Below are 26,823 nucleotides of genomic sequence, written 5' to 3' on the forward strand. Positions count from 1 at the left end.
ACATACATACATACATACATACATATATACATACATACATACAATTATTCTGCTGAAGGTCATAAAAAGTCAAACATAATAAGCGTTCACTAAAGGCTTACACAGTATTTCTGGAATCATTTATACACTTCACTGCATTGTGTAGATTTTTCATGTTGTTTGCTTTTAAATAACCTTGAATTGGTATGTCCATGGTAACCAGAACTGTGTACAAAGTCTAAGAAAATGTTACTGATTCTCTCCTTGAATTTCAAGAATCACTTCTCTGTGATGCTAAAAGCCTAAATTATTAGATTTTCCCTCTTTGAAAGTCTCTTTTAAAGGGAACTTTCTAATAATGAAATCATTTTTTATAAAACAGCAAAAATTACACAGCAGAGATTTTACATTTACAGTGGATAATCTATTACCTGCAATCACAAGCTTCAGTATCTTATTTGTTAAAAAAATACCTCTCTTAGATTTAGTAAAATTTTCCCATTTAATTGCATTGTCTTGTAAAAACAAAAGATGACGGGAAAATTTAAAAAGGAGCGATGGGGATTCATTTCATAGCCTGTCATACAATCTTTCAAGCTCAAATATACCAACCAGGATAACAAAGGCTGCAACAATGAAGATATGATTTTGGAAGGCCCTATAAATAAACAATTGAGCATAGTAAAACTGAGACATTTATTCCTTTTACCAGTGATACAGAGGGAAAATGGACACTATTTCAAAAAGACTTTTATGCATCCATAGATGAAAGTGTTGAAATTTGCTGCCAAAAGAAAGGATACTCAGAACCAAACTGGACTGTTGGGTATGATATCTACACTTGATATTAATGAATGCTTAATAAATGCCAAGCACTATTGTTCACCTGGGTTAGCTCAATTCATCCTCACAATAAATACTGGAGGTATTATCTCCATTATCTCCATTTTACAGAAGAGGAAATGGAAGCACAGAGAGGTTAGTAACTCTCCCAGGGCCACAACTCTAGCAGCTAGCAGAGCTGGGGTTAAAACTTAGGAAGCCTGCTCTTGATCCCATGCTTTATACTTAGGACTGCACTTCCATGGTATATGCCTGAAGTAGTCCAGATGCTGAGCTAGACAGAGCATAGGTCTGAAACCTAAGGCAAATCATATGTATCCATAGATATCAGGCTCTCTTTTCAGAAGGAAAAAATTGCCAAAGTTTATTTGAAAATTGGTAGTAAGGCCAAATTTTCTGTGATGGAAGATACATTTAATTTTATAGACAGAGAAACAATGCTTTTATTCATTTCCTGATTCCAACTACTAAAAGTACTGAATAAAATTTTTTGGACTCTTTTCTGCTTGAAATAGCATATGGATCATATAATTTAAACATAGATTTTAACTCAAATTCTGATTATTGTGGATTATAGGAGGCCTTTTTATGTATGGAGAAACTAACACTTTAGAAGAAATAAAGTAACATATCCAAATAAATCTATTCTTGTTTACCTATGTGGTGTCAATCCCCTTAAAATTGCACAATTAAAGTAGATGATATTTAGGGCTTCCCTGGTGGCACAGTGGCTGAGAGTCCGCCTGCCAATGCAGGGGACACGGGTTCGTGCCCCGGTCCGGGAAGATCCCACATGCCGCGGAGTGGCTGGGCCCGTGAGCCATGGCTGCTGAGCCTGCGCGTCTGGAGCCTGTGCTCCGCAACGGGAGAGGCCACGACAGTGAGAGGCCCACGTACCACACACACACACACACAAAAGTAGATGATATTTGAACATTTTGGCACTAAAAATATGAGACATTTTTCACACACACACACGCAGACACATACTCACACACACACAATTATGTTAAAAGAAGGTTTCATCCCCCCTACACAAAATTGATATATGAAAATCTTATTTACAAAATTGATGAATAATAGGAAGATATCAGAACTTAGATTTCCTTACTCCTAATCCATTATACCTCTTATGAAGAAGCATTAGTATCAAAAAGCATTTGTTAAGTATCATTATTATCTGAAATGGTGTGTTAAGAAAAAGAGCGTTAAATGATTATTCACATTTTTCCAAGAGGATGCAGACACTCGATGGGTCAGTGATGTGTGGAGGAATACGTGGACCTTCCCACACCCTTGTGTGAATGTCTTTATGAAAACACAAGAAAATGTAGACTTGAGGGAGAGACTCAGAATTCAATGACTCTTGGACTGGACCTTTTTCTTACTTTCTATTGCCTCTTCATAAACTATTTTAGAAGGAGAAAATTATATTTTTCACTTTGCATCAAGCTTATTTCACCTTCCTTGTGAGAACATTACAAATCAAGTAAGATATGGCACTCAGCTTGAACTGGGAACTTCCTCATTAGCCAAGGCTTCCATCGAGTTATAAGGGGAAATTGGTAAAGACAGAAGCTATTCTAACTTATGGGGTTTTGTAAACAAAAACATTATAAGGCCATGTAATATCTCAAGACTAGCTCTAAGGAATAAATTCGTACAAAAGTTAATATGTGTTTAGCCTTGCCTATATAGAAACAGCTTTTACAATGCTCTGTTAGTTGCATTATATTCCATGACAAAAACAACCTCTATCCAGGCTTCCCTGGTGGCACAGTGGTTGAGAATCTGCCTGCCAATGCAGGGGACATGGGTTTGAGCCCTGGTCTGGGAAGATCCCACATGCTGTGGAGCAACTGGGCCCATGAGCCACAACTACTGAGCCTGCACGTCTGGAGCCTGTGCTCCGCAACAACAGAGGCCGCGATAGTGAGAGGCCCGCGCACCGCGATGAAGAGTGGCCCCCGCTTGCCACAACTAGAGAAAGCCCACACACAGAAACGAAGACCCAACACAGCCATAAATAAATACATTTTCTTTAAAAAAAACACCTCTGTCCATAATAATTACAGCACCACTGTAAGAAAAGATGGAAATAGGGAACCTGAAAATTCAACATTTCCCTAAATGTCAGTGGTCTTTTTTTCTCAAGAGTCACACCACAGAACTGTGGTCCCTAAATATGAATGACTAACACATATGTGTACTCTTTCTCTCACATCAAGTTGCAATTGAGCTCTTGGTGCAAGGGTTACCAAGAGAGATACCCCTACTCCTCTTCAACTTGACACGCATCAGTAGATGGGGATCCACCAAGGTCATAGAGATCATGCAGGAATGTCAAGAACACCAACTCTGACTATCTAAACATATCTCTGCCGCAAAGAACCTGCAGAGAACACAAGATATGAGAAACGGTACTATCCATTGCATATGAAGGGTCCATGTGAGCAGAACAGAAGGTGACTGCAAACCCAAATACTGAGGTCAATTTAACATATCCTCTGTGACAACCACTGAAAAAAGATGCGAGATGCTGCAGAGTAGGCACAGCACTCTGAACAAAGAGAAGAGGAATGCAATCCAACACAGGTTCAAAATATCAGCTCATGTTTACCCTGATTCTGCTGAGTTCACCTCCTCATTCCCTCAGTCCCTGGCCCCTTTGAGGCCCTTCCTACAAGGTGATGTCTTTGAGAGGATGACATTAAGATTACTGCCAAACCATTGAGCAGAAACTAGTCTGGCTGTATTTTAGGTTTTATTATAGAAGGCCAATTTATAGAATTATGGTTATATTATACACTTTCCTCTGATGAGCCATCATTTGCTGATCTATCCTGATTATAGAGTAATCACATTTGCTGCTTCTATTCCAAATGATTAGTGCTGGCTTTGTAACACAATACAGTGCTGTGATTGTCCTGAAACCACATTCATTATTAATCAAGGATGGTCACATGCCTGGATGACTCTATTCCAAAAGCATAAATAATCTATCAAGAATTGCCAGGGGTGATTTTGCTTCCAACTTTGTTGGAATTATTTATTTTAAGATTTTTTAGAGGCACTCAATTTCCTTCTTTTTAATAAAAAACATTTATTCTCCCATATAAGCCACCATTTTATAAATAACCTTCCTTTATGGTTAAAAATGGATCTAATACAGCTTATCTTCTCTCTCTGTACTGATTATTATGTTCAATTTATGACTCAAAATGATTGAAAAATGGATAAGAGCCTCATCCATGGGCAGACTGATCAAGAGCTAGTGTACTGCATGTGCTTATATATTCTACTGAAATGATCCAAGGGCAGACATGAGATGTTGTCCATTGTTAGCAATGTCTTTCTGTTGCAGAGTGAGGCTTTAATGTGAATTAAAGTTAAAAATAAACTTCCCTGGTAAAGTAAATTATGGTCTAAAAAGACTGTAATCTTGGAATAACAGACTGAATCCTCGTTGTAGGTACAGATGTGGTTTCTGGCAACCATGAGTTGCTTTCCAGGCAAACTTTCTTCTTCCAGAGAATTTGGTGTTTGATAGTCTCTTCAAGAAAGACCTTTCAGTTAACAATTTATAGACAAATAAGAATAAGGAATCTGAGTCTCCTTAGGCATTCTAGAATGATATATTCTTTGAAGGAAAAAAACTGCAAGGTGTTCTTTAGTAAAGAAACGAGTTAGTAAGGTAGATAGCTAGTGGGAAGCAGCCGCATAGCACAGGGAGATCAGCTCGGTGCTTTGTGACTGCCTGGAGGGGTGGGATAGGGAGGGTGGGAGGGAGGGAGACGCAAGAGGGAAGAGATATGGGAACATATGTATATATATATAACTGATTCATTTTGTTGTAAAGCAGAACCTAACAGACCATTGTAAAGCAATTATACTCCAATAAAGATGTTAAAAAAAAAAACGAGTTAAAATAACACAGTAAAATATATGCATAATTTTGTTTAAAAAAATAGAAGCTGAATAAAACCAACTACTCTTCTTCCTTTTTTTTTTTTTTGCGGTACGCGGGTCTCTCACTGTTGTGGCCTATCCCATTGCAGAGCACAGGCTCCAGACACGTAGGCTCAGCGGCCACGGCTCACGGGCCTAGCTGCTCCGCGGCATGTGGGATCTTCCTGGACCGGGGCACAAACCCATGTCCCCTGCATCGGCAGGCGGACTCTCAACCACTGAGCCACCAGGGAAGCCCAAACCAACTACTTTTAAGTCATCTGTAGAAACAGCATCTGAAGTGAAACTTCTGCTCAACAAATCACCTGGGAAAATGCTAGTTATTGTTTTAATTATTGTTTTATTTTGTTAAATTCACCATGTGTTTTCTCATAAAAGGTTCTTTTCAAAGAAAGAGTTTGAACTTTCCAATCACCTCATGCTCTCTTGAAATGGAAAGGAAAATCAGAAGAATATTAATAATTGTGATAGTAAAAATAGTAATATATGATTTATAAAAGGAAAATAATATATGATTTATTTTATTTATATTTAAAATATATAAAGTATTATGTAAAACCTATTTTAAAATGATGGCATTACTCAATATAACTGCATGTTATTCTACCAATTTGAGAAGCTTTATTCATAAGACTTAATATTCACCAACCTTCCAATGCCATCAACACTAAGATAACTTCCTCTTTTGCTGAAACTAAGAATACTAACTTCTGCCACCTCTCACTAAAACAAGAAGAGGGCTATTAGAATGACTGGAACAGGATACAATTTTCATAAGCACACTATATATTTACTGATGTATCAGATGTGCAGATACTTAATTTGTTTCTCTATATATGACTTGGCTTCTATTTTGAGTTCCCATCTCTACTTGAAGGTAGAAAAATGAATTTAGTCACTTTTAAGTAAACTATTTAAATTTACTATTCTCTTAGTCATTTAAATTTTGAACTCAATCCTACAGGATTTTTCCTGAGGCTGATTTTCAGCTGTGAGTGTATTCAGTGGTGCAAAATTAATGAGGAGAGCTAGTCATTTCTCAGTCTTGAAACTCCCTCCCCATATGGATCCGCCGGGAGGCAGTATCTACCACCTGGCTTCCAGCTCATAGGCCATGCAGCCCCATCTGCCACCTCTAAGAACCCTTTTCACCTTTGAGGGCTCAGAGTCAAATCTGTACCACCTTTGGCCTCACCAGAAAATATCTGGCTATTCAGTTAGTTCTTTAGGGGATATGGACTATCTGAGGCTGCACTTTGTTTTAGTCCTGAGGCGGAGGATAGGGCAGCCCCTTCCTCCACCCTACATACACATATATGCCAACATCAAGCTCTTTTCCTTATAGTTTTCTTCTCTTTCTTCCCAGCTCAGAGTATTCTTACATATTTGAATAACAAAGCAAAAACTGGCTCTGCCAGATCCCATCTCCATTCATATCTTTCCTGGACTATTCATTTTGATTTTATAAGGCAATAATGTGGCTTCCCTTAGTCTCTGATTTTGCACTCTTCCGGAGGTAGAGGCTACCATCTATGAGCTAAATGGGGAAGGTTACCACGTAAACACAAAGGTCAGGATGGCATCCATCTGTATCTAACTGTGTTATCATATAGCAGCTGCCTATAAGGTGTGCCATCTACTTATCAACTGTGCCAGCCCCTTATGAGTCAGTGCTCACCAAAGGCCATCAGATAAGGGATCAGACACCAAGTCACTGGTAATTAAAGAATATACTGAACTTAGTTCTCTAAATGGAGAGAGTCCTCTGAAAAACCTTTTTAAACAGGTCTCATTTGACCTACAAACCTGAAGACTTTCAGTGGGAATGGTCCCAGCCCCACCCTCCTATGGGCTGGCTCAGGGTTATACTGCAGATGCCCGTACCAAATGCTAGCAAGTGGGGACACAGGGCAGTAAGCTACTTGCTGGACTTCAGGTCCTTCCTTCAAGGCTTGGATGGGCTGCAATGTATCTGTGGAAAGATCTTGAGCAGGCAGGGCTTTATCAAGCTAGACAGGTAGGAAACAAGATCAGATGCCACAACTTTGCCTTTATCTCTTTACATTTCACTGATTAGAAAGGACCTCTTAGGATGGATGGATAGATAGATAAATAAATAAAAGAGAGGGCCCAGAATGAGTGCCAGTTTCTTGCTACTTATTCAGTGTTTACTTGCGTCCATATTTAAACTTACAAACTAAAACAGAAACATGTTTCTGCCTACCTAATGCAATTATCTCTTGTATAAGATACGCTCATCATCTATTAAAAAAGAGAAGACCCAAATAAGTCACTGTTTCTATCTTGAAGTAATGCTCATTCTTCTTCCAGTAAAGTCACAATCCCCCTTTGATATTTTTCAGCTAAAGATTACTAGATTCACAGCTACCAATAAATCTAATTAAATAGTAGGGACAGGAGAGATGGGAAAGTTTAGTTAATATGTACAAATATCATCATAATAAAGCAAGAAAAATATATGCATAGTTACTTTAATCCTCATTTTTTACATTTGATTACAAGGTTGTGGTTGATAATTATAACCTTTTTTTTTTAGTATCGATTCCATGTTCTCTTTTCTCTCTGCTAGCCCCCAGGTGGACATGGCTCTTTATGATTCATACCTTCATTGCTAAAGGAACTTAGCTCTTAATTATCTTCTCTGTATTGCTATAATCCTCACCTAACTTTTACTACTGGGTATAGAAGTACTAAAAGTCACTCCAGGAATCCTAGTTTCTAGGACTAGATCTCCTCACTCACACTGTGAAGCACAAACACTATTTATTTTTGATAATCAGAATCAAGATCCCCAGCGAATACAATAAACTCCTTCTTTCTCTGTTGGTAAAGAGGAACTAGAAGCTCCAAATGGCCAGATAGCAGTCTCAACACCTAGTTCAATGCTTCCTCATGAAATCCTATGTTAACTGTTAACAACACCTCTAAATCAACAGAATCCAAAGTAGTAAGCATAGAAGCAGAAAATCTATAAGAGAGTCATTGATAGTAATGAGAGGAGTCATGACCACTTCTGCCCCTTGGTTCTACATCCATGATTTCTGGCTAAGAAAGAAACACACATACTGGTAACAGTTGAAAGCATTTACTGCATCTTATAGAAGAGGACCCCATCCTCAAAGATGTTATCGAACTGACTCCATAATTGAGTATTTAATAGGGCATTCCCTCACACCATCAGGTCATTTACTGCTATATGGTAAATGGCAAGACAGTGAATCTTTTGTTAAAGTACAGAATACCCTGGTGGTGAATAGGGCACTTAAAATCTGTGGATTATTCTAAAATTTATATGCACAGGCCATAAAGTAGAAAAAACAAGTTTGAAAAAAAGAATAAAGTGAAAGGAACCACTCTACCCAATATTAAGGCCTACTGTATAGTTGTGGTAATCAAAGCAGTGTGGTATTGGTGGAAGGACAGATACATAGATAAATGAAACAGAATAAAGAATCCAGAAATACACCTACACACATATAGCCAGTTGATTTCTAACAAGAGTGAAAAAGCAATTCAATGGAAGAAGAATAGACTTTTCAACAAATGATACTGAAACATCCATAGGCACACACATACAAAAAGTGAACCTCAACCTAAACTTTGTATCTTTTACAAAAATTAACTCAAAGTAGATCACAGGTTAAATGTACAGTGAAACTATAGAAGTTTTAGAAAAATAACATAGGAAAAAAGCCCTTGGGATCTATCTAGTCTAAGCAAAGACTTTGTAGACTTGATAACAAAAGCATGATCCATAAAAGGAAAAATTGATCACTGGACCTCATCAAAATTAAAAACTTTTGCTTTGTGAAACATCCTATTGAAGGTATAAAAAGAAAATTTCTATTCTGGGAGAAAATACTTGCAAACCGCATATCTGACAAAGGACTATTATTTAGAATTCTCAAAATATAAAGAACTCTCAAAACTCAACAATTTAAAAAAGAAGAAACAAACCAATTAGAAAATGGACAAAAGGTATGAATAGCTATTTCACTCAAGAGGATATACAAAAAATAAGTAGGCACATCATGAAAAGATACTCAACATCATTAGCTATTAGGGAAATGCAGATTAAAATCACAATAAGATATTACTATACATCTATCAGAATGGCTAATACAAAAAGTAGTGATAACACCAAATGCTGTGGAGAATGGAAAGAAACTAGGTCATTCATTCATTTTTTTTTTCTGGTGGAATGGAAAATGATACAGCCACTATGGAAAATAGCTGGCAGTTTCCTATAAAACTAAACATTCAATTTCCATATGACCTAGCAATTGCACTCTTGGGCATTTATCACAGAGAAATGAAAACATATATTCACACAATCTATACAGGAATGTTCATGGTCCAAAACTGGAAGCAATCCACGTGCCTTTCAATAAGTGAATGGTTAAACAAACTGTTGATACCTTCATACTGCAGAGTATTACTCAGCAATAAAAAGGAATGAACTATTGATACATGCAACAACTTGGATAAAATACCAGGGAATTATACTGAGTGAAAAAAGCTACTCCCCAATGGTCATATGCTATATCATTTCATTTATATTATATTTTTGAAATAAAATTATAGAAATGGAGAAGAGATTAGTGATTGCCTAGAGTCAAGGAGTAGAGGTGTGAAGAGAGGTGGTTGTGGCTATAAAAGGGCAGCATAAGGGATCCTTGTGCTGATGAAATATTCTGTATCTTGACTGTATCAATGTCAATATCCTAGTTGTGATGATACTGATGGCAAAAGCATGACAAGGTAGAAAAGCAAATCTACATCTAGAGTAAATATCTGTTCCAGGGGAGCCAAACTGCTGTCCTCTCCATGAAATAGGGGTATAGTGCAATCAACCTATATCAGACACCTGGCTGGTACTCCTGAGGGAACGGTACCACACTGGAGGCTCAATACTAGACTCTACTGTTGAAAGGTTAGGTATTCTGCAGGTATGTTATCCAAGTTAACCTCAGTGAAGAGAAACTCCTATAGTCAAGGCCATGCATAACCTCCATCCCTCCACACCGATTCTTTGTGAGTTCACTGAGCAAGCATTCAAGTTTATAAGCAACAACTGACTCTCATCCATGGAATGTCTCCTCTTGTCCACCCAACTATTGAGAACTTCCTCTGCAGTGGGTGCTCTTTGCTATCCTACCTTCTTTTCTGCTACCATATAACATTTCTTTAAAACTTCTGTGTGTGATTTGTTTTCTTTGAGTCACTTTCATAGCTCATCCAAATGGGAATTCTCTTATTTTCACTTGTTTTTGCTCAACCTGACATTCTCAACTTCTAATTAGGAAACCTTACTCATTCACATTATAGTGAATTAGCAAAAGGAAATAAAGTAAATAAATGTAATAACAAGAAACATACTAATGTGGTTGGTATACCAACTATGTCCAAAAATAGCATCTTTGCCTGAGAATTATGCCTAAAAGCTTACAATTTCACGTCTATAGTACACCTAAATATAAAGCTATTGAAAAAATACTAGTTACTAGGCTAGTTGTCTAGCTTTGAATCACAAAATATAGTTACTATAGTGTTTAACTAATATGTTTCATACATTAAAATTACTACAAGGTAAATATAGCTTCATGTCTCAGTTATCTTTGGGGTTTTTGAATAACATTTACAAATTTATTTTCACCATTAAATAATGTCAGAGAGCAGATAGAACAGTATCACCAAACTCATTTTATGAATGAGAAAAATGAGACAAGTAAGCAGTTGGGTACTTATGTCTGAGGCTGAGGCTGAGTGAGGTCTGGGCTAAGCCTTAATAGGGAAAATGATCAACATAGAATGATATTTAAAGTTATGAAATTGAAAAGGACTCCAAAGGGAAGGATGCAGGCAAAGAAAGGGAAGCCAAAGAACTAAGTCTTGAGGAGTAGCAAAATTTAGGTGGCAGGTTGCTGAGACGCAACAGGGAAAAGAGTCTGAGAAAAGGCATCTAGACAGTCAGATCAGTCTCCTGGAAGGCATGTGCAGAAAATGTTTCAAGAAAGAGAGATCAACTGTGTAATGTGTTAGAGGGAAGCCTAAAAATTCACGAGTGGCTTTAGCCACGTGGAAGACATGATGACGTGGAAGAAATCTTGCTCTGCTCCCTTCCAAACAGCTTCCCAAAGGAGACACATACATAGCAGCCAGAGGGCCCATGCATCCTTCAAGGGAATCTAGTCGCTTAGGTTATATGGCAAAGAGAGACGTAATAATGATAATGAAAAAACAACTCTGGATTGAGTATTTACTCTGTCTGGCACTGTGTTAGGCATTTAGAAGGTATTAACTTGGTCGATGAAGAGGTTACTACCTATCAATTTGCAGCTGAAGAAATTACCTGCTGGTTTGCCTATGAGGAAACTAAGGTTCAGAGAAGTTAAATGATATCTCCAAGCTATTTAGTTAATAAATAGTAGAGCCAAATTTCTATCTGAAGCTTCTTCATCAACGTTTACACATTCTACTCTATCATAATTAAATATTGATAGAGATATGCATCTAGTTACATGTATGTGTCATTATAACAATAATTCCAAAAACACAAAGAGGATGAAAAGAGAAAAACCTAGAGGCAAAGTTTTATACTAGAAGTGACAAAGCCACTGGGGAAACCTGTCTTCAAACCAGATTGTGTTGATTACTGTCTAAATAACTTGGACATTTTGAAGAAAAAAATAGCTACATTTATAAATAGCTCAGGTATCTCTCCATAACATCATTAGGAGAACTGTTCCACCTAATTAAATGAAGACAAGCTTGTTTCCATAAATACACACATACTGACACAAACTTCTAGGATTATTAAGGATGCCAGATATTCACCAATCATTGTCAGAAGTCAACCTTCTATAAATAAATCAACATGCATTTTTCTACCCTGTACCTATTTGCACAAGGATGGAACTGAGTTCACTGTAGTTTAACAATCTCTCCTCCTGTCCTTGTCTGTCTCTCTCTACGTATATATACATATATGCATCACATTTATAATATTCCATATTCTCTATGTATATTTAGAATAACTTAAATATATATATTTCTAGAGAGAATGTGGAGAGAATATATATTGAGAGAGATTCAGCAATTAAAGCTATTTTACCACTGCTGGGAATCTTATTCACAAGTACTTTAGTTATTTTCTTATTCACTGAGATTAGTATTTTCCACAGGTTTGTTTTGTTTTTCTTTGCAGTAATTTACTGCAGAAAGTTTACTATTTAATAACAGACAGAACCTCACTCATGAACAAATCAAACTGATAAAAATGTCTGCTCAGGGTATTTTCTTCCATTTGCAAATCCTACGCAGTGTTAAAATGCATGTGGGTGATATGGGTATGACTTACTGCCCTTTCTTTTCATTATTCCTGTAAGCCTTCTTTTAATTTATTTATATGAGTTGCTTCCAGTAAGCAATCACTTAGTGCTACTGTAAATACAAAATTAAAGAAAATATGAAATGAAAATATAAGCTTTAGGAAATCACATTTGACCACATCAAAATTTCATTGTAAATTATATCATAGAAGAAAATGTTCATGGCTTTTATACAAAATATTTCAATAATATAAAAAGCCAAAGGAATTAATTTAAAATTATAATTATAAATTTGATGTTGGCATTGTTTTTAAAATAAAGAAAAAAAGGAACTAACTTTTGATTATCCATTACATAAAGCAATTTTAACAGATATTTTATTCAGCAGATATGTATTCAGATTCTACTATGGACCAGGTACTATACTAGGCACTAAGAGTGCATCAGAAAAAACAATAGGAAAACCCCACATACTTGTGGAGGTTTAATTCCCCAAACAACCTGTATCTACAGTATTATTATCTCTGTTTTCTAGATAAGAAAACTCAAGCATAGAGAAACTAATCAATTTGCATAAGTTTGCACATCTAGGTAAGGGGCAAACAGAAATCTGAATCTGAAATTCACTCTTTTCTACTGCGCAACATGCTCCTCATTACATTTCAACTGCCTGAAATTAACAAAAGATTTATAGATCCACTTTTTAACTCCCCAGAATAAGCCATAAATTTAACACAATATCAATAAAAATAACATTAGTGGGTTTTTCTGGAGTTAGACAAGTTGATTATAAAATTCAGAAAGAAAAGCAAACAATCAAGAATAGCCAGGAAATCCCTAAATAACATGTACACTGTGAGCCAACTAGCCATACCAGAATGAAAAATATTATAAAATGTCTACAGTTAAAACAGTATAGTATTTATGATTAACTACACCAATGAAAAAGGATAGAAAATAAAAAATAGATCTAACTACATATAGATCTATCATATGAAATTCATTATGTTTATGGATATATAATTTATATACCATGAAATTCACCCATCTGAAGTTTGTAATTCATTGTTTTACGGTATATTCACAGAGTTGAGCAAGAATCACTACATTCTAATTTTAGAACATTTTATCACTCTTAAAGGTAACCCTTACCCATTAGCAGTCAGTTACTATTCCCCAGCTCATCCCCAAACTCAGGGGATTAGACAACCACTAATTTTTTTTTAAGTCTCTATAAATTTGCCTCTTCTAGACACTTCATGTGAAATGACATTACCCAATAACCAGTCTTTTGTACCAGGCTTCTTTCATTTAGCATAATGGTTTCAAGGTTCATCCATGCCATAGCATGTATCAGTACTTCGTTTTTCAAATTGCTGAACAACTTTATATTTTATGGGTATATCATATTTGTTTATCCATTCATCACTGGCTGGACATTTGAGCTGTTTTCCATTTTGGGCCATTATGAAGAGAACATCTATGAAAATTCATTTTTAAGATTTTGTAAATACTTATCTTGGTATTTTTCTTGAATATATACTTAGGAGTGGAATTTCTGGCTCATACATAACTCTATATTTAACATTTTGAGAAACTGCCAAACTGTATTCACAATCAGCTGTACCATTTTACATTCCCATCAGCAGTGAATAATGCTTCCAATTTTTCTACATCCTCACCAACACTTGTTATTATTGGTCTTTTTTGTTATAGACATCCTAGTGAATGTGAAATGTAGGTATCTCAAGGTTCAGATTTACTTTTCCCTAATAATGATGTTGAGTATATTTTCATTTACTTATTGTTTGTACATATTTTTAGAAAATTATCTATTCAGATCCTTTGCCCATTTTAAAATTGGATTATTTATCTTTCTATTATTAAGTTGTCAAATTTTTTTTAATTTGGGGAAAAAAGTCCCTTATCAGATAGATATATGATTTGCAAATATTTTATCCCATTCTGTGGAATGTTCTTTCACTTTCTTGATGGTATCATTTGCAGTACAAAGTTTTTTTATTTTGATGAAATCTAATTTATCCTATTTTTTTCTTTTGTTGGTTTGCTTTTGGGAAAAAAGAAAAACCATTGCCTAACCCAAGATACTGAAAATATACTTTTATGTTTTCTTCTAAGACTTTTATAATTTTAGCTCTTATACTTAGGTCTATGATCCATTTTGAGTGAATTTTTGTGTATAGTGAGAAGTAGAGGTCCAACTTCATTCTTTTGCATATGGATATCCAGTTGTCTCAGTCCCAGTTGAAAAAAAAACAAACAATTTTTTCCCCATTGAATGGTCTGGGAACCCTTGTTAAAATAAATTGACAGTAAATCTAAGGGCTTATTTCTAGACTCTCAATTCTATTCCATTGATGTATATATCATCCTTATACCCATCCCACACTTTCTTGATTACTGTAGTTTTGTAGTAAGTTTTGAAATCAGGAACAACTGTGTTCTTCAGTTTTATGCTTCTTTCAAGATTATTTTGGCTATTCTGGGTCTCTTGCATTTCCATTTGAATTTTAGAAGCTAATTCACAATCTATGAAAAAAAAAATTAAGCCAGCTATGGTTTTCATAGGGATTGCATTAAATCTAGAGATCAATTTTGGGAGCACTGCCATATTAATAAGTCTACCATACCACAACAATGGGGTGTCTTTCTATTTATTTAGATCTTTTTAAATTTTATTCAGCATGTTTTAGGTTTTAATATACAAGCCTTGTACTTCTTTCCTTAAGTTTATTCCTAAGTATTTTATTCTTTTTGATGGTATTATAACTGGAATTATTTTTTAATTCATTATTAGATTCTTTAATGCAAGTGCATAGAAATACAATTGATTTTTGTGTGTATTCTGTAACCTTATTGAAATTGTTTATTCATTCATTACGGTTTTTTTTTTTCCTTTTTGTGGATTCCTCAGGATTTTCTCTATGCAAGATCAGGCCATCTGTGAATAGAGATAGTTTTACTTCTTCCTTTCCAATCTGGATACCTTTATTTCTTTTCTTTCTTAATTGCCCTTGTTACAACGTCTAGTATAGTGTTAAATGGAAGTGACAAGAAGAGACTTTCTTGTCTTGTGCTTGATTCGTTGTCTTGTTTCTGATTGTCTTCAGTCTTTTACCATTAAGTGTGAGGTTAGCTGGTTTTTATAGATGTCTTTTAGTAGACTGATGAAGTTCCAATCTATTTTTAGTTTGTTGAATGTTTTTATTATGAAAGAGTATTATATTTTGTCAAGTGCTTTTTTTCTGCATCTACTGAGATGACCATGCAATTTTGTTCTTTATTCCATTAATAGGGTATATTAAATTAATTGATTTTGGAATGGTAATCCAACCTTGTATTCCTGGACCATGGTATATAATTCTTTTTGTATCTTTTGTATCTTTCTTGTTGAGGATTTTTGCAACTATATGAGATACACTGTTCTATAGTTTTCTTTTTTTCTGTTATTTTTGTCTGGTTTTGATATCAGGCTGATAGTGCACTTAGAGAATGAGTTGGGAAGTATTCCCTCCACTTCTATTGATTGAAAGAGTCTGTGACAGTTTAGTAATAATTCTTCTTTAAATATTTGGTAGAATACACCAGTAAAGACATCTGACCTAGGTTTTTCTTTGTGGGAATTTTTTTTTAATTACTAGTTCAATCTTATTACTTGCTATTTGTTTACTCACATTATCTGTTCTTGATTATCATAGTTTGTCTTTCTAGAAATTTGTTCACCTAAGTTATTCAATTTGTTGGCATATCTAACTAGTTGTTCAAAGTATTCCTTTTCAATCCTTTTTATTTCTGTAAGATCAGTAATGATGTCTCCTCTTTTTTCTTCTTTTGTCTTTAATAATTTGAGTCTTCCCTCTGTCAATTTTGTTGATCTTTTCAAAGAACCAATTTTTGAATTTATTAATTTCTTTTTTTACTGTTCTATTTTCTATTATATTTATTCTATTATAATCTTTAATATTTCTTTCTTTTTCCTATCTTTGGATGTGTTTTGCTCTTCTTTTATAGTTTCTTTAGGTGGAAAGTTAGGTTACATATTAAAGATCTTTCTTATTTTTTATTTAGGCATTTACAAGTATAAATTTCCCTCTGAGTACTGTTTTAGGTGCATCTCACAGTTTTTGGCCTTCTGTGTTTTGTTTTTATTAATCTAAAAGTATCTTCTTATTTCCTTGGTGAGTTCTTCTTTGACCCACTGGTTATTTAGGAATATGTTGTTTAATTTCCACATATTTATGAATGTCCCAAAGTTTTTTTTTCTGATATTTATTTCTAATTTAAATCCATTGTAGTTGGAGAACATACTTTATATAATTCCAACCCTTTTATATTTATTGAGGCTTGTTTTATGGGTTAACATATGGTCTATTCTGGAGAATATTCCACATATTTATGAGGTAAATGTGTATTCTGCTATTGTTGGGTGAAGTGTTCTATGGACATGTATTAGGTCCACTTGGTATATAATGTTGTTCAAGTCTTCTCTTTTCTTGTTGTTCAATTCTTGTATTCCTCTCTAGTTGTTCTATCCATTATTGAAAGTGGGTTATGAAAGTCTCTAAATATTATTGTTGAAATATCTAGTTCTTCATTTCTGTGTTCTTGCTTTGTGTATTGTTTATATACACACACACACACACACGTATATATGTTTGTAATCATTATTATCTTCTTGATGAATTGACACTTTTATCATTATAAAATATCTCTTTTTATCTCCAACAACAAGTTTTGTTTTAAAGTCTATTTTCTCTGAGTTTAGTATAGCCACTTCAGCTTTCTTATGGTTACAGTTTGCATGTTATATCTTTTTCTATTCTTTTCCTTTCAATCAATTTGTACATTTTTTAATCTAAAGTTTATCTTCTATAGACAGCATATAATAGACTCTCATCTTTGTATCCAAACTGACAATTAATGACTTTTTATTGGATTGATTTATGCATTCACATTTAACGTTATTTTGATATGGTTGGATTTAAGTTTACATTTTGCTTTTTGCTTTGTATAATTTTTCTCTACTATTTGTTCCTCTGTATATTCTTTTGCCTTTTATACCTTTTGAAAATATTTTGTAGTGTTAATTCCTTTAATGGCTTTTAAATTATATTTTAAAAATTATTTTCTTAGTTGTTACTTTATGGCTTATAATATATACATTAGCTTATCAAAACCTACTTTAGATAAATACTAACTTAATTCTAGTTAGGTATATAAACTTCACTCTTATATAGCTCTATCTCCTGTTTTTTTATGTATTATATTTATGACAAACCCAATATATTGCAAAAATCATTACATTATATAATATTATGCCTTTTAGAGAACCTGAAAGAGTGTATATTTATAGAGTTTGTGGTATTACCCATCTTAGATACTATTTCTGGTTATTTTTATTTGTTTCTATGGATTTGAGTTGCCATCTAGTGTCTAATACAGCTCTTGCTTTCACCCCAGAGAACTTCCTTTAGTGATTCTTGTAAGGTAGTTCTATAATCAATGAATTTGCTCAGCTTTTGCTTTTATGTGATATCTTTATTTTGTCTTCATTTTTCAAAGATAGTTTTGCTGGATATAAGATTCTTAGTAGGCACTTTTTTTTTCTTTCAGCATATTTTTTTGTTGAGAAGTCAGCTGTTAATCTTATTGGTGTTCCCTTGTATGTGATGAGACACTTTTCTCTTACTGTTTCCAATATTTTACCTTTGTCTTTGTCTTTCAACTTTTTGTCTATGGTGCATGGATATGGATCTCTTTGTGGTTATCAAAGTTTGTTGAACCTGTTAGATATACAGACTGGTGTTTTACATCAAATTGGGATGTTTTCAGCCATTATTTCTTCATTTTTTTCTGCTCCTTTCTCTTTTTCCTCTCCTTCACGTATCCCCATTTCACATATCTTGATGCACTTAAAAGCATCCCACATTTCTTTGAAGCTCTCTTTATTTTTCTCTATCATCTTTTCCCCTCTGTTACTCTCACTGCATAATCTCTATCAATCTATCCTCAGCTTCATGGATTCTCTCTTCTACAAGCTCAAATCTCCTGTTAAGCCCTTCAGTGATCTCTTCACTTCAGTTATTATATTTTCCAACTCTAGAATTTTCATTTGGATCTTTTTAAATGATTTCTACCGCTTGATGTGACATTGACACTATACCTTTTTTTAAATTCTTTAACATGATTTCCTATAGTTTTTAAACATATCTACATAGCTTCTTTAAATTCTTTGTCTGATAAGTCTGATATTTAGACCTGCTAAGTATTTTTTGGAGTTTACATTGCCTGCTTTTGTTCCTGAGTATGGGTCACACTTTCCTGTTTCTTTGCCTGTCTCATAATCTTTGCCAAAGGCTGGAAATTCTTGATAATATATTGTAACCATTTTGAATACTGATTTCCATCCCCAAAGTTTATTGATGTTATTTGTTTGTTTAACTTTTTAGTAACATGGCTAGACTAATTTAGTCAGGTCTATTTTCCCCACAGTATGCAGTTTTTGACATCACATTTAAGGAAGCACAAACCCTTCTGTATGTGTTCTCTGGGATACACATACAGTCTTCCTCAGTATGAGGGATGATTGTGATTTCTGCTTGCTCTCTTTGACTGTCTCTTTCCCATTGGTCTTCTTGTATTGGTATCACATGCCACTCTTCACCTCTACAAATTTCTAGCTAATTATTTTATTTTTAAAAAATAATTGTTGAACCAATTGTTTCACAGTCTGATCCAAATGAAAGCAAGCCCTTTTGTGGGGATGGGTTGTTGTCAGGAAGTTTCTTTTTAGATAAATATTCCAACTAATAAATGAGAAATTTAGAAAGATTTAGATTCATTCACTCTAATGAATGAATAGATTAATGCAATGAATGTCAACGACTGCTAAAATCCTAAAAAAAGTGGCAACCAGGTATTATGTATCTCCAGACTGAAGAACACATCTTGCATCTTTAAAATATTCTTCTAAAAGAAAAAAAAAGTCTTAGTAAACCTTTAGATCTAAGTACAATGTTTTTGAAAATATAAAGAGAAACTTGTTAAATTACACCACAGGAATACATTCAAGAAAAACCAAATGTTGGCAACCCACAGATCATTCCCTTTCTTCAACAAGTAAATCACAGATAAAAAAACAAAACAAAACAAACATGTGAAGAGGATAACCTAGAGATTGTTAGAGCCCTATGTCAATTGGAATTTTGCATCTTATATAGACCCTGATTCTAACAATCTGCAAAATAAAATGAGACAATCAAGGACATTTTCAACACTAATTAAATACTGTTTATCATATCATGTAATTATATTTAATTATTTTTAGGTAGCATAGCTTGGAGGTATTGCAGGTTTGGTTCCAGACTACTGCAATAGAGTGAATACTGTAATAAAGTGAGTCACATGAATTTTTTAGTTCTCAGTACATACTAAAGTTAGGTTTATGCTATACTGTAGTCTATAAGTGTGCAATAATAGCATTATATCTAAAAAACCAATGTATGTACCTTATTTAAAAAATACTTTATTGCCAAACAATTAAAATAATAACATCAAAGATCACAGATCACAGTGATAACAAATGTAACAACATAATAATAAATATAATACTAATGAAGAAGTTTGAAATATTGCAAGAATTACCAAAATGTTACACAGAAACATAAAGTGAACAAATGCTGTTGGAAAAATGTCACCAGTAGAATTACTTGATGCAGGGTTGCCACAAACTATCAATTGGTAAAAAAAACAATATCTGCAAAGTGCAATAAAACAAGGTATGCATGTATAATTATCTTATAGCGACCTATGTCTTTAAAAGTATTCTTACCTTTAGAGATACATACTGAAATATTTACAGATAAAATGATAAGATGTGGGGCATATAATTCAAAATGATCCATAGATAAGGAATGTGCAGGGATAAAGATGAAAAAAATTGGTCATGAATTGATAACTATTGAAACTGGTAATGGATTCATGGGTCCCTTACATTATTTTGAAATTTTCCATAATAAGGAGTTAAAAATAAGCAACAAATATTTACTAACTACCAACAATGTACTCATCATTGTGTTAAGCAATGTGGAATAATGAAAGAACTATATACATCATGATTTCTGACCACAGGAAACTTTTGATCTAATCCAGGTGACAATACTAAAACTCAGGAGATAACAAGAATCAATGGAATTAACAGTTAAAATATTTGGCACTGATTGTACGCATCCAGAGGAGAATTAAGTTCCTGAGGTCTGGAAAATTTAGGGGAAACTTGAGAAGAGAAGAGATTCAAACTGGCATTTTAAAGGATGAGACAAATCTGAACAGATAAAAGGAATAGAGAAGAGCTTGGGCAGTTTACTAGATTCTGTAAAGGTTAATAAGTAAAAATCTCCTCTTACTATTTTGTTTGGGATATACTTCCCAATGCTTCACCCCTGGGCTCTCAAAAGTAAACTAAAGAGATATGAAGATTTAGGAGTTCTCTTTTGAATTAATCTCTGAATATTAAATTATGCAAATTTCATTGAGTACATGTAGTCCCTCTGTCATCATATTCTTAAAAGTCATCTGTTGTTCTCTTGTAGAAACACCAGCTCTTCTCAGTAAAAACCAAAGTGAACCATGTATTTCAAATAAGACTAAAGATGGAGTCTCTCCCTGAACACACTGCCGGAAGGAAATCGTTATGCAAATCATCCAAGACTTGAATGTATTTTTATTCACAGCACATTAGCACAAAATTAGCACACAATAGAAGGTAAGTTTTGATCAATTCAAAGAGAATGCATGTCAAGAGCAACTAATGATGGCCCCATTATACCTCCCAAACATGTTAAGAGAAATGTTTCTTCCAATTTTTCAGTTTAAGCATAATTACTCTAACCACTAAGTTATTCTCTTGCTAGGAAAACAAACAAACCTACATGCTTACCCCAAACTATCTAGTAGAACAGGTGTGAAATTGAGACCTAAAGAGGCTAAGTAATTTACCCAAATCCACAGTTAGTAGATAATAAAATCAGGAATAGTACAAAATAGATTATTAACTACTGAATACATAACAAAATGTAAAACACTTTTTACATTATGTATGATTTCTCCTCTTAAATTACACTCTAATCCTCACCTATTTTATCACACACTGTTACAGACACATATAAGGACTTACTTCATCCAACAGAAAATAGTTTCACTTGATAAACCAAGCCATTCTTGAATGTAAATACTATAAAACTATGACACTGAACATTAGGTGCCCACTCATCAATCATGCCATACTTCCTGCTAATAGAATCACAGGTTTGTTCATATGCTTCCAGGAGGGTTAGACCCCAAGGATGAATCTCAATTAATTTAGAGCAGTGGTGATCAAGGTCACAATGTCCAATGTTATAAAAATAAATATCAGTAACATGAGAATACTTTTATAAAAATTTTTTACTTTATATTGGACTACAGTTGATTTATAATTTTGTTAATTTCAGGTGTACAGCAAAGTGATTCAGTTATAAATATATATATATATATCTTCTTTTTCAATTTCTTTTCCCATTTAGGTTATTACAGAATATAGAGCAGAGTTCCCTGAGCTATACAGTAGGTCTTGTTGGTTATCTATTTTATTTTTTTATTCAAGTATTTATTTATTTGGCCACACCACATGGCTCGCAGGATCTTAGTTCCCTAACCAGGGAGGAGTCTTAACCACTGGACTGCCAGGGAATCCCCAGTTACCTATTTTAAATATAGTACTGTGTATATGTCAATCCCAAACTCCCAATTTATCCCTCCCCGCCACCTTTCCCCTTTGGTAACCATAAGTTCATTCTCTAAGTCTGTGATTCTGTTTCTCTTTCATAAATAAGTTCATTTATATCATTTTCTTTTTTAGATTCTTCATATAAGTGATATCATGATATTTGTCTTTTTCTGTCTGACTTTCTTCACTTAGTATGAGAATACTTTGAAAACATCAAAATTATTTTCATAAAAGTACTAATGCACTAATTACCTTTTTCACTGTGTTGACATATGAACTGATGGTGCAAAAGCAGTGGTGGTTTGTAAGCACCTCAGCACAAAGCAAGGCAATGGCCCAAACTGTGCCAGAAACCATTTTATTGTTCACCACCAAACACTCAAAGTAAAAAAAGAAAGAATCGAAAAGAAAACCTGTTTCACTTGAGAATTTCCTATATGATGTAGTAAAAATTATTAATTCCATTAAATTTTGACTCCTGAATACCTGTCATTTTAACTTTCTTTGTGACAAAATAAACCATTAATATGTAATGGGTTTACTGTTATACACATCAAGCACTTCTGCTGCATTCTAAAGTGCAATGATTTGTTCAAAGAAAAGCATTTGTGTGACTGAGTGGAGAGTTGAATTAACCACCTTTTTCATGGAACAGCGTTTTGAAAGATGACTCACAAACTATGGTTTCCAGACTTTGGTATTTGCAGACATTTTCTCAATAATAAATCAAGTGGGTCTCTCACTTCAAGGAAATTGGTTGTTAACATTAATTGTCAATTATAAAATTTGAACTTTCAAGTGAACTTTCAAATTTTGGAAAGCATACCCTCTGCTGTGAGCATGCACAGCTTCCCAAGACTGAAAAGACTTATGACAAGATCAGTGGTAATATTAAAAATGTGAGGATATGATATTTTGATATTGTATAAGGAAATGTGTCAACATTGCAAGATCTGTATAATCAGAGAGCAAATAATTTATAAATGACCAATCTGACATATTATAAAATCGTGCATGTGTAAAATATCCATTCAAAATGCAAAATAGACCAATAGATTTTAATGTAACAATGTAAGGAAAATTAACTGATAAGGCTTCAGATTCCACCTTAAAAATAACCTCTAAGATACTAAAACTTATGCTGTAGTATCTAAAAATGAAAGCTATTAAAGTACCCCTCCCTTTCCAACTACATATGTCTGTGAGGCTGGATTTTCTTCATATACTTCAATCAAAACAACATATCACAAAAGACTGAATGCTGAAACAGACATGAGGATTTAGATATTTTCCATTAGGCCATACATTAAAGAGATTTCAAAAGTGAAAAACAATGCTACTTTCCTCATTAAATATTTTTGAAAATATAGTTTTTAATATAAAAATATGTTATGTATGTTAACATGTAACAGTTTTACTATCATTTTGAGAGCAATTAGTAAATAAATATTTTTAAATTTATGTTCCAATTTCTAAGATGGTACATATTGATAGATACACCACATTAACAAAGACTTTAAGAGGAGGTAAAGGAGTCTGAAGACTAAAAATTTGAGAATCATTGACCTAGAACAATCATGGTTATTCCAGTCCCTTAAAAATGACTGGTTTAGGAATGGGCATATGACTTATTTGTTTGATGAGATAAGAGGAAATTTCCTACTTTAAAATTCCTAGGAGAGATATTCTTTCTTTTTAAAAGGGACACAAGAAAATAAATTCCCTTTCTGATACTTTATATTGTTATATGAGAACGTGTTCGTGTGCTGGTGCTCTTGACATTGAGAAGACAAGCCTCAGGACAGGAGCCAACAGGTAGAGAACGGCAGAGCAGAAAGATTGAAGGACCCTGGATCCTTGACACAAACCATCTCCTGACTTTTCTTTTTTATTTTGACTTATTTAAAATTATTTCATTTTATTAGGAGTGCCTTTTAGGTGGACCATTCTGACGTTCATGCTTAAAAACCATTGTTTATTCAAATGTCTTACAGCCACCATAATAGAACCCTAGAAAAGGAGTTCTATTATTATTCCCCATTTTAGATGAAGAAAACCCGACACAGAGAAATTATGCAACTTAACCAACTTCTTTTTATGTAAAAGAACAAACCCACTAATTGTCCATGACATTTTGAGATTAGTTGCTTTTTTTACTTGCAAAATATCACCCTAAATGACATAGAATACTTTGTTATATATCTTAGTTAATGTTTCCTTTAATAACTGCTTGTCTATAGTCATGCATTTGAAATGTTTAACACCTATGTTAATAGATAAAACGACTATGATTTAAGGATAAATAAAATGGTTTACTTAATAGTATTATATAGCAATATGCACATGAAGCATTCAGATAAATAATAAACCTTTTTCGATTTGATTCCACACTCATGAAGTTCCTTTCTGGTTATAATTTAGTTCCCATGCAGCGCTGCTTACATGGTTAGACTGCATAGTATAACACAAGTAAATATTATGGCTTATATAACATTGGCATCAGTCTGTATAGTCCAAAAATCTTGACATGTATTCTAGATGTACCTTTTTCTTTTTTGCTTATGACCTTGGGCTTAATCTCAAATTTAATTTTATGATGATGATGTAATTTCAGAATTGATTCTTCATTAAATCTGCTTCAATATTTTGACTTTAATATCATAGAGATAAATGTTAGATAATCCAGTATTAATAGTTGCAGGGTTTTATTTGCCAATTCATGACACTCAGACTTTATCTGATAGAACATTTATCTAGGGCAGAGTTTCTCAGCCTTTGGCACTATTGAGATTTGGGGCCAGATAATTCTTCATTGCAGGTAGCTGTCCCATTCCTCCTCTACCCACTAGATGCCAGCAGCATGCAACCACTACCCCACGCCCAGTTGTGACAACCAAAAATGTCTACAGACATTATCAAGGGTCCCCTGGGGGGCAAGTTGCTCCTTCCCCCAGTGACAACTGCTAATCTATGAGACAATCAAAAATCTTTTTCCTGATTTTGTCTGCCACTTACAGCATAACTTAGAAGCATGACTGTGTTCACTTTGATTATCTTCTACTCCTTATAAAGTATTGCTAAGGTTTCCTACCCTTCCGTCACCTTATTATCCCAGCTTGATGGGGCCCATGGCCTTAGGAAAGAGAGAGCTTAATTAGCATACTCTAGAAAAGAGATACAGGGGAGGAAAAGAAAATTATTTCTACATTTTTTTATAGTGGTATTAACTGTTTTTTAAATGTCTTTATGGAATGAGCAGTTATTTTAAAATATAAATGTAAGTAAATAATCATAATTTCTGGTCCACATGTGTTACAATTGTGGTGACCCTAACTATCTTGCTGAAAATTATGACCCCAGAGTCTAGCAGTGTTTCCATTCTTGTTAGACATTCACTACGCATCTAATGAATCCATGAATAAAGTTCTCATTACCTTAGCATGACAATAGCAACCTGCTAATTGCTAGAGTGTTAGTTTAAAAGTTATTTTTCTTGGAGGTGGAGGTCATTTAACAATACATACTGACTATTACCATATAAAAACTTCTGCATTAGATGTCATTATTATCAAAAGAGTCAGTCCAAAGGAGTTGATCAGCACCAAACAACAAAATGTATAGCAATACAAATTAACTTAAGGGTAAATGTGAAGTCATATGGGGAAAAAGAAAAAAATGACAAAGATTAGAACATTGCAATAATGAGGTGGTAACTGGATTAAGCCTTCAAGGAGAGGACTTTTACAGTGTGAGGCTTCGCAGTTTGAAGATACTTAGGAGAGCTTCATCAAGTCTTACATGGGATGGTATCTATAGCTGTACAATGTTGTCATGATGAACCCACAAGCCATTACATAGAAATTAAGTTTCAAGAGCAACCAAGAAATGAATACTGCTTAGAAGCCAGAGCAACAAACATTTAAAATATCAGGAAATGGCACCAAAAGAAATTCCAAATATATTAATTTAAAATTTAAAATGGAATTCTAAAAATACTGGAAAAATATAGACAATTTTATTTTTAATTCTTGGAATAGGGTCAGTCTTTTTAAACATGATACAAAATCTAGAAAGTATAAAAGAAATGAAAGATATGTTTTATGTTATATATTATTCTTCATGGGAAAATTACCATAATCAAACTCAACAGAAACAGTGGGAAAAATATTTGAAACACAAATGACTGACAATAAGTTAATTTCCTTCTTACACCAAAAGCTTACTAAACTTCCTAGTCATCCTCATTATCATCTCACTTCATATCCAATCCATTAGCAAATCCTGCCAGTTCCACATTTAAATTATATTCAAAATCTGACCACTTGTTACTACCGCCACTCCTACCTCTTGGGTCCAAAGCACCAGAGCCCCCACCCTGAAGTTTTGCAGCTGCCTTTTCACTAGACTGTCTGCCCATGCTCCCCACACTGCCTCCACCCCGAAGTCAAATCTCAATACAGCAACTGAAGTGATCCTGCTAAAACCAAAGGTCACTTCTCTCTCAAAACCAACAGAGGGCTTTTTTTTTTTTTTACCATACTCAGAGCGCACGCCAAGGTTCCTTACAATGACCTGCAACATCCTAAAGCATCCTTCTTGATTTGGCCTCTCATTATCAAGCTGATCTTGTGTCCTACAAGACCCCCTTCACTTGCTCGCTCAGCTTCAGCCACTTGGCATTCTGGATCCATATTTCCTCAGGTCCTTTGTACCTGCCACTCACTCCTCAGTATGGATGTTCTTGTTCTAGATGTCACAAGGATTTCTCCCTCACCTCCTCAGGTCTCTTATGCAACAGTCACCTTCTCTCTGAAGCCTCCCTGACTGTGCTATTCAATAGCCCAAACTCATGCCTTGAATTCCCTGTACCACATTTCTTATTCATTTTTCACT

This window comes from Delphinapterus leucas, chromosome 4 (genome assembly GCF_059928025.1).
Source record: "Delphinapterus leucas isolate spDelLeu-1000000601 "Yukka" chromosome 4, BTC_Dleu_Yukka2, whole genome shotgun sequence".
In the NCBI taxonomy this organism is placed as follows: Eukaryota; Metazoa; Chordata; class Mammalia; order Artiodactyla; family Monodontidae; genus Delphinapterus; species Delphinapterus leucas.